Source organism: Arachis hypogaea, chromosome 4 (genome assembly GCF_003086295.3).
Source record: "Arachis hypogaea cultivar Tifrunner chromosome 4, arahy.Tifrunner.gnm2.J5K5, whole genome shotgun sequence".
In the NCBI taxonomy this organism is placed as follows: domain Eukaryota; kingdom Viridiplantae; phylum Streptophyta; class Magnoliopsida; order Fabales; family Fabaceae; genus Arachis; species Arachis hypogaea.
This window is the reverse complement of record NC_092039.1, coordinates 34,834,125-34,842,604: the sequence shown is the minus strand read 5'-3', so window position 1 is coordinate 34,842,604 and position 8,480 is coordinate 34,834,125. Positions and strand designations below refer to the sequence as shown.

Sequence of the window (8,480 nt, the reverse complement as noted above, 5' to 3'; positions counted from 1 at the left end):
TCTGAATGGAGCATCATAGGTATCTTCTATGATGGTCTGTCTGAACTGTCCAAGATGTCATTGGACAGCTTTGCTGAAGGATCTCTTCATCTGAAGAAGACGCCTGCAGAAGCTCAAGAACTCATTGAAATGGTTGCAAATAACCAATTCATGTACACTTCTGAAAGGAATCCTGTGAACAATGGGACGAATCAGAAGAAAAGAGTTCTTGAGATTGATATTCTGAATGCCATATTGGCTCAGAACAAAATATTGACTCAGCAAGTCAATATGATTTCTCAAAGTCTGTCTGGAATGCAAGCTACACCAGGTAGTACTAAGGATGCTTCATCTGAAGAAGAAGCTTATGATCCTGAGAACCCATTAATGGAAGAGGTGAATTACATGGGAGAACCCTATAGAAACACCTATAATCCTTCATGGAGAAATCATCCAAATCTCTCATGGAAGGATCAACAGAGACCTCAACAAGGTTTCAACAACAATAATGGTGGAAGAAACAGGTTTAGCAATGGCAAGCCTTTTTCATCATCTTCTCAGCAACAGACAGAGAATTCTAAGCAGAGCCACTCTGACTTTGCAACCATGGTCTCTGATCTAATGAAAACCACTCAAAGTTTCATGACTGAAACAAGGTCCTCCATTAGAAACTTGGAGGCACAAGTGGGTCAGCTGAGTAAGAAAGTTACTGAACTCTCTCCTAGTACTCTTCCAAGCAATACAGAAGAGAATCCAAAAGGAGAGTGTAAGGCCATCAACATGGCCGAATTTGGAGAGGAGGAAGAGGCAGTGATCGCCACTTAGGAAGACCTCAATGGACGTCCACTGGCCACCAATGAGTTCCCTAATGAGGAACCATGGGAATCTGAGGCTCACACTGAGACTATAGAGATTCCATTGGATTTACTTTTGTCATTCATGAGCTTTGATGAGTATTCTTCCTCTGAAGAGGACGAAGATGTCGCTGAAGAGCAAGTTGCTAAGTACCTTGGAGCAATCATGAAGGTAAATGACAAGTTATTTGGTAATGAGACTTGGGAGGATGAACCCCCTTTGCTCACCAAAGAACTGGATGACTTGACTAGGCAGAGATTACCTCAAAAGAGACAGGACCCTGGGAAGTTCTCAATACCTTGTACATTAGGCACCATGACCTTCGAGAAGGCTCTGTGTGACCTAGGGTCAAGCATAAACCTCATGCCTCTCTCTGTAATGGAGAAGCTAGGGATCTTTGAGGTACAAGCTGCAAGAATCTCACTAGAGATGGTAGACAATTCAAGAAAATAAGCTTATGAACTTGTAGAGGATGTTCTGGTAAAGATTGAAGACCATTACATCCCTACTGATTTCATAGTCCTAGAGACTGGAAAGTGCATGGATGAATCCATCATCCTTGGCAGACCCTTCCTAGACACAGCAAATGCTGTGATTGATGTTGACAGAGAAGAATTGATCATTCAAGTGAGTGAAGAATCCTTTGTGTTTAAGGCTCAAGGATATTCCTCTGTAACCATGGAGAGGAAGCATAAAGAGCTTCTCTCAAAATAGAGTCAAACAGAGCCCCCACAGTCAAACTCTAAGTTTGGTGTTGGGAGGCCACAACCAAATTCTAAGTTTGGTGTTGAACCCCCACATTCAAACTCTAAGTTTGGTGTTGGGAGGTTCCAACATTACTCTGAACATCTGTGAGGCTCCATGAGGGCCCACTGTCAAGCTACTGACATTAAATAAGCGCTTGTTGGGAGGCAACCCAATGTTATATTTATCAATTTTCCATTGTTATTTTATGTTTTCTATAGGTTGATGATCATGTGAAGTCACAAAAACAATTGAAAAAGCAAAAATAGAATGAAAAACAGAAAGAAAAATAGCACACCCTGGAGGAAAAGCTTGCTAGCGTTTAAACGCCAGTAAGGGCAGCAAATGGGTGTTTAACGCCCAGTCTGGCACCATTCTGGGCGTTTAACGCCAGAAAGGGGCACCAGACTGGCGTTTAATGCCAGAAAAGGGCAGCAACCCGGTGTTTAACGCCAGGATTGGCAGAAAGGGCATTTTACACGCCATTTGGTACAGGGATGAGCTATCCTTGACACCTCAGGATCTGTGGACCCCACAGGATCCCCACCTACCCCACCATCCAAATTCAAACCACTTTCCCTCCCAAACCCACCCATAATGGCTGAACCCTACCCCTCTCTCCACCCCTATATAAACCCTTCTTCACTCCTTCATTTTCACACAGCCTAAACACTACTTCTCCCCCTCAGCCGAACCACAAAGGCCCCTCCATCTCCTCTATTTCTTCTTCTTCTACTCTTTTCTCTCCTTTTTTGCTCGAGGACGAGCAAAACTTCTAAGTTTGGTGTGGTAAAAGCGTTGCTTTTTGTTTTTCCATAACCATTTATGGCACCTAAGGCCGGAAAAACCTCTAGAAAGAGGAAAGGAAAGGCAAAAGCTTCCACCTCCGAGTCATGGGAGATGGAGAGATTCATCTCAAGGGTGCATCAAGACCACTTCTATGAAGTTGTGGCCCTGAAGAAGGTGATCCCCAAAGTCCCTTTCAAACTCAAAAAGAGTGAATATCCGGAGATCCGACATGAGATCCGAAGAAGAGGTTGGGAAGTTCTTACCAACCCCATTCAACAAGTCGGAATCTTAATGGTTCAAAATTTCTATGCCAATGCATGGATCACCAAGAACCATAATCAAAGTGTGAACCCGGACCCAAAGAATTGGCTTACAATGGTTCAGGGAAAATGCTTAGATTTTAGTCCGGAAAATGTAAGGTTGGCATTCAACTTGCCCATGATGCAAGGAGATGAACACCCCTACACTAGAAGGGTCAACTTTGATCAAAGGTTGGACCAAGTCCTCATAGACATTTGTGAAGAGGGCGCTTGATGAGCGGATAATTTGTATGCTTTTTGGCATTGTTTTTAGTATGTTTTTGGTATGATCTAGTTAGTTTTTAGTATATTTTTATTAGTTTTTAGTTAAAATTCACTTTTCTGGACTTTACTATGAGTTTGTGTGTTTTTCTGTGATTTCAGGTATTTTCTGGCTGAATTTGAGGGACCTGAGCAAAAATCTGATTCAGAGACCAAAAAGGACTGCAGATGCTGTTGGATTCTGACCTCCCTGCACTCGAAGTGGATTTTCTGGAGCTACAGAAGCCCAATTGGCGCGCTCTCAACGGCGTTGGAAAGTAGACATCCTGGGCTTTCCAGCAATATATGATAGTCCATACTTTGCCCAAGATTTGATGGCCCAAACCGGCGTTCAAAGTCACCCTCAGGAATTCCAGCGTTAAACGCCGGAACTGGCACCCAAATGGGAGTTAAACGCCCAAACTGGCATAAAAGCTGGCGTTTAACTCCAAGAAGAGTCTCTACACGAAAATGCTTCATTGCTCAGCCCAAGCACACACCAAGTGGGCCCGGAAGTGGATTTTTATGTCATTTACTCATTTCTGTAAACCTTAGGCTACTAGTTTTCTATAAGTAGGACCTTTTACTATTGTATTTATATATCGGGGGATCTTTGGAATCTTTTGTTCTTTAGATCTTTTGATCACTTTGGGAGGCTGGCCATTCGGCCATGCCTAGACCTTGTTCTTATGTATTTTCAACGGTGGAGCTTCTACACACCATAGATTAAGGTGTGGAGCTCTGCTGTACCTCGAATATTAATGCAATTACTATTGTTCTTCTATTCAATTCCGCTTGTTCTTTGTCCAAGATATTCATTCGCACTCAAGAACTTGATGAATGTGATGATTATGTGACACTCATCATCATTCTCACTCATGAACAAAGTGACTGACAACCACTTCTGTTCTACAAGCAAACAAGGCTCTAGTGTTTATCTCTTGGATTCTTTAACCGGAATCTTCGTGGTATAGGCTAGAACTGATGGCGGCATTCAAGAGAATCCGGAAGGTCTAACCTTGTCTGTGGTATTCTGAGTAGGATTCAATGATTGAATGACTGTGACGTGCTTCAAACTCCTAGCAGGCGGGGCGTTAGTGACAGACGCAAAAGAATCGATGGATTCTATTCCGGCCTGACAGAGAACCGACAGCTGAATTCCGCGTGCTGTGACAGAGCATATGCAATCGTTTTCACTGAGAGGATGGGAGGTAGCCATTGACAACGGTGAAACCCTACACAAGCTTGCCATGGAAAGGAGTAAGAAGGATTGGATGAAGACAGTAGGAAAGCAGAGAGACGGAAGGGAAGGCATCTTCATGCGCTTATCTGAAGTTCCTACCAATGAATTACATAAGTATCTCTATCTTTACCTTTGTGTTATTTTCGTTCATCACCATATCCATTTGAGTTTGCCTGACTAAGATTTACAAGATGACCAAAGCTTGCTTCATACTAACAATCTCCGGGGGATCGACCCTTACTCGCGTAAGGTTTATTACTTGGACGACCCAGTGCACTTGCTGGTTAGTTGTGCGAAGTTGTGTAATGCCATGGTTTTGAACACCAAGTTTTTGGGGTTCATGACCGGGGATTATGAGAGTTGTGAAAAGTATTGTTCACAATTTCGCGCTACCAAGTTTTTGGCGCCGTTGCCGGGGATTGTTCAAGTTTTGAGCAAGCTTTTGGTAACATCAGTGCCAGGGATTGTTGAGTTTGGACAACTGACGGTTCATCTTGTTGCTTAGATTAGGTATTTATTTTTTTTCGAAATTTTTGAAGATGAATTCTAGAGTTTCATGATGATTTGTTGAAGTCTGGCTGGCTGAGAAGCCATGTCTAATCTAATTGGACCGAGGTTTCAACTTATCATCACAAGAGCTTGTTGATCTTTATCAATCTTGCTTTTAGAGCAGTGATCTGCTAAGGCTTGGCTGGCCTTTGGCCATGTCTAGTGTTTTGGACCGAAGCTTTCTTTGAAAGCTTGGCTGGCTGTGAAGCCATGTCTAATTCCTGGACCGGAGTCTTAGACTAGCATTGCACTGATTCCTGGGATTCTCATTGAGAATTTTGATACCTTTTTCCACTTAATTTTCGAAAAACACAAAAAAATTTACAAAATCATAAAAACCAAAAATTTCTTGTTTGAGTCTAGTGTCTCATGTTAAGTTTGGTGTCAATTGCATGCATTCATTCATATGTATTAAGAATTTTCAAGTAATTCTTGATAATTTTCGTGCTCTGATCTTTGAATTCAATTGACTTGAGTGTTTTGTGTGTCTCATATGCATTTTCACTCTGTTAGTGTCAGTAGTATACAAACTGCTAAAGTTTGGTGTCTTGCATGCATTGTTATTTGATTTTAGTTGCATTTTGATTTTTCCTTATGATTAAAAATCCAAAAATATTTTTAATTTGTGTCTTCTCAAGTCAATAATACAGAGAATTGAAGATTCAGAACATACAGCAGAGGAATTGCACAGAAAAAGCTGGGCGTTCAAAACGCCCAGTGAAGAAGGACAGACTGGCGTTTAAACGCCAGCCAGGGTACCTGGTTGGGCGTTTAACGCCCAAAAAGGTAGTGTTTTGGGCGTTAAACGCCAGAATGTGCACCATTCTGGGCGTTTAACGCCAGGATGGCTAAAGGGGGAAGATTTTGTTTTCAATGCAGATTTTTTTTTCAAGTTTTCAAAGTTTTTCAAAATCAAATCTTTTTCAAATCAATTTTTCAATCAAATCTTTTTCAAAATCAATTTCTTTCCTTTTTCAAAGATACTTACTATCAATTAATGATTTGATTCAACATTTCAAGTATGTTGCCTTTTCTGTTGAGAAAGGTTTAATGTTTGAATCATATCTTTTCTTGTTAGTCAAGTTTTTAATTTTCAAAATCAAATCTTTTTAAAATGTTTTTCAAATCATATCTTCTCAATCACATCTTTTTAAAAACTAATCATATCTTCTTAACCACATCTTTTTCAAAACAAGTTTCCAATCAAATCTTTTTGATTTCTAATTTCAAAATCTTTTTCAAAAATCACTTGATCTCTTTCCCATTCTTGGTTTTCGAAAATTAATTAGTGTTTTTCAAAATGTTTTCAAATTTTTTTTTTTACTTAATTTTTGAAAAATCACTTCCCTCCTTCTCACATCCTTCTATTTATGGACTAACACTATCCCTTAATGCAAAATTCGAACTCCATCTTCTTTGCTAAGTTCGAATTTTCTACTTCTGTCTTCTACCCTTCTTTTCCTCTGACACTTTAAGGAATCTCTATACTGTGACATAGAGGATTCCACATTTTCTTGTTCTCTTCTCTTTCTTATGAGCAGGAGCAAAGACAAAAGCATTCTTGTTGAAGCTGACCCTGAACCTGAAAGGACCTTGAAAAGAAAGCTAAGAGAAGCCAAAGCACAACTCTCTTTAAAGGACCTGAATGAATTCTTCAAAGAAGAAGAACACATGGCAGCCGAAAACAACAACAATGCCAACAATGCAAGGAAGGTGCTGGGTGACTTTACTGCACCTACTCCCGACTTCTATGGGAGAAGCATCTCTATCCCTGCCATTAGAGCAAACAACTTTGAGCTTAAGCCTCAGTTAGTTTCTCTAATGCAACAGAATTGCAAGTTCCATGGACTTCCATTGGAAGATCCTCATCAGTTTTTAGCTGAATTCTTGCAAATCTGTGACACAGTCAAGACTAATGGGGTTGACCCTGAGGTCTACAGACTTATGCTATTCCCTTTTGCTGTAAGAGACAGAGCTAGAACATGGTTGGACTCTCAACCTAAAGAAAGTCTGGACTCTTGGGAAAAGCTAGTCAATGCCTTCTTGGCAAAGTTCTTTCCACCTCAAAAATTGAGTAAGCTTAGAGTGGAAGTCCAAACCTTCAGACAGAAGGAAGGAGAATCCCTCTATGAAGCTTGGGAAAGATACAAACAATTAATCAGAAAATGTCCCTCTGACATGCTTTCTGAATGGAGCATCATAGGTATTTTCTATGATGGTCTCTCTGAACTGTCCAAGATGTCTTTGGATAGCTCTTCTGGAGGATCTCTTCATCTGAAGAAGACGCCTACTGAAGCTCAAGAACTGATTGAAATGGTTGCAAATAACCAATTCATGTACACTTCTGAAAGAAATCCTGTGAACAATGGGACTAGTCAGAAGAAAGGAGTTCTTGAGATTGACACTCTGAATGCCATATTGGCTCAGAACAAAATATTGACTCAACAAGTCAATATGATTTTTCAAAGTCTGTCTGGAATGCAAAATGCACCAAGCAGTACTAAGGAAGCTTCATCTGAGGAAGAAGCTTATGATCCTGAGAACCCTTCAATGGAAGAGGTGAATTACATGGGAGAACCCTATGGAAACACCTATAATCCTTCATGGAGAAATCATCCAAATTTTTCATGGAAGGATCAACAGAGACCTCAACAAGGTTTCAATAATAATAATGGTGGAAGAAACAGGTTTAGCAATAGCAAGCCTTTTCCATCATCTTCGCAGCATCAGATAGAGAGTTCCAAGCAGAATAACTCTGACTTAGCAACCATGGTCTCTGATCTGATCAAAACCACTCAAAGTTTCATGACTGAAACAAGGTCTTCCATCAGAAATTTGGAAGGACAAGTGGGTCAGCTGAGCAAGAAAATTACTGAACTCCCTCCTAGTACTCTTCCAAGCAATACAGAAGAAAATCCAAAAGGAGAGTGCAAGGCCATCAACATGGCCGAATTTTGGGAGGAAGAAGAGGCAGTGAACGCCACTGAGGAAGGCCTCACTGGACGTCCACTGGCCTCCAATGAGTTCCCCACTGAGGAACCATGGGAATCTGAGGCTCAAACTGAGACCATAGAGATTCCATTGGACTTACTTCTGCCATTCATGAGCTCTGATGAGTATTCTTCCTCTGAAGAGGATGAGTTTGTCACTGAAGAGCAAGTTGCTAAATACCTTGGAGCAATCATGAAGCTGAATGACAAGTTATTTGGAAATGAGACTTAGGAGGATGAATCCCCTTTGCTCACCAAAGAACTGAATGACTTGTCTAGGCAGAAACTGCCTCAAAAGAGACAGGACCCTGGGAAGTTTTCAATACCTTGTACCATGGGCACCATGACCTTCAAGAAGGCCTTGTGTGACTTAGGGTCAAGTGTAAACCTCATGCCTCTCTCTGTAATGGAGAAGTTAGGGATCTCTGAGGTGCAAGCTGCAAAAATCTCACTAGAGATGGCAGACAACTCAAGAAAACAAGCCCATGGACATGTAGAGGATGTTCTGGTAAAAGTTGAAGACCATTACATCCCTACTGATTTCATAGTCCTAGAGACTGGAAAGTGCATGGATGAATCCATCATCCTTGGCAGACCCTTCCTAGCCACAGCAAGGGCTGTGATTGATGTTGATAGAGGAGAGTTGATCATTCAAGTGAATGAAGAATCCTTGGTGTTTAAGGCCCAAGGATACCCCTCTGTCATCATGGAGAGGAAGCATGAAGAGCTTCTCTCAAAACAGAGCCAAACAGAGCCCCCACAGTCAAACTC

General features: G+C 41.2%; 1 non-coding gene across 1 annotated transcript; it reads right to left on the bottom strand.

Annotated features, from left to right (window-relative positions):
* Positions 1–6,795: 6,795 nt before the first annotated feature.
* Positions 6,796–6,903, bottom strand: LOC112798925 (small nucleolar RNA R71). Its single transcript, XR_003200520.1, has one exon. It is a non-coding gene; the product is annotated as a small nucleolar RNA R71 (small nucleolar RNA).
* Positions 6,904–8,480: the final 1,577 nt, after the last annotated feature.